This window comes from Octopus bimaculoides, chromosome 29 (genome assembly GCF_001194135.2).
Source record: "Octopus bimaculoides isolate UCB-OBI-ISO-001 chromosome 29, ASM119413v2, whole genome shotgun sequence".
NCBI lineage: Eukaryota > Metazoa > Mollusca > Cephalopoda > Octopoda > Octopodidae > Octopus > Octopus bimaculoides.
Genome location: NC_069009.1, coordinates 968,833 through 970,135, shown reverse-complemented (window position 1 = coordinate 970,135; position 1,303 = coordinate 968,833).

Below are 1,303 nucleotides of genomic sequence, written 5' to 3'. Positions count from 1 at the left end.
CGGACACACAGACACAGAGGCTAGATTAAGCACACACGCACACGCAGACACAGAGGCAAGAACAAGCACGCACACAGACACAGAGGCAAAAAGCGGTACGGACACACAGACACAGAGGCTAGATTAAGCACACACGCAGACACAGAGGCAAGAACAAGCACGCACACAGACACAGACACAAAAAGCGGTACGGACACACAGACACAGAGGCAACAACAAGCGAACACACACGCACAGACAAGAACGGAGGTCACGAAGATATCCGAAGTGAATTGTCGAGTTGTCACGGAAACAAGCGACTTTTTGTTTTGGCTTCGTCGAGCCGAAACGAATGAAGGCCGCGTTAATTATATCAGAATTAATTAAAATTTATTATAAAATTAGTTTAAATAGGTTTGTCTTCAAAACCGGAAGTAAACAAAGTGGATCCTTCTGAATTGATGAGCAACACTTTTCATTTATGTTTTATGTCGTGTTTTTGGTACCGAAACACTTTCAAACTTCGTATACTTGTATATTTTGTGTTATAGAACAGATAAAAATTGTTTTAATCCATATACGTAAGGGTCTCACATAACGTAAAGTAAATGCGAACTTTAAAAATTGGAATGGCGAAATTCTGGTTTAAGCACGCCATATAACCTCTCGTAACTGCCTTCTTTTTAAAAAAAACTTTCAGAAATTCTTTGCGAATTTGTGTTCTACACACGGGAATTTATATACGACTATGCAAACAAAAAAAAATATGTGAATTGTGTGATTTAAGGGTTTTTGTAATTACATTTCACGATTGCGGATCTGGGAGCACTTTCGTTCCTGGTGAACACAGTGTCCAAGAAAGTCTTCGGGTGACATGAAAAAAGGTACTTCTTCCTTTCAACATATCAAGTTTGATTTAATGAAGAATTTCGTGAAGGCTATGGACAAAAATGGCATATCCCTTAGTGACTAACAATCTATGATAACGAGCAAGAGAGTAGTGGGGGAGTGCCATAGTTATGTGTTTAGAGGGATTATTTGCGGTTTGAATAAATATCATTACAAAAGAAAAGTTTGAAGGAGATATTAGCTACTTTTCATACTTTCTAGGAAATAACAATTGCTACTCAAGGACAAAAATTGTGTTGAAGACCTTCAACTCCTCTCAAATACAATGTCCATATAAGATGGACTCTTGATTTTCATGAAGCCTTGTTAAAAATTTAGTAATAAATGTTGTATATAAATGAACACCAAGTCTTTGTCATAACCAATGCTACACTCTATCTTAAACTGTTGTTTCTCTATCATTTCAGAATATCAG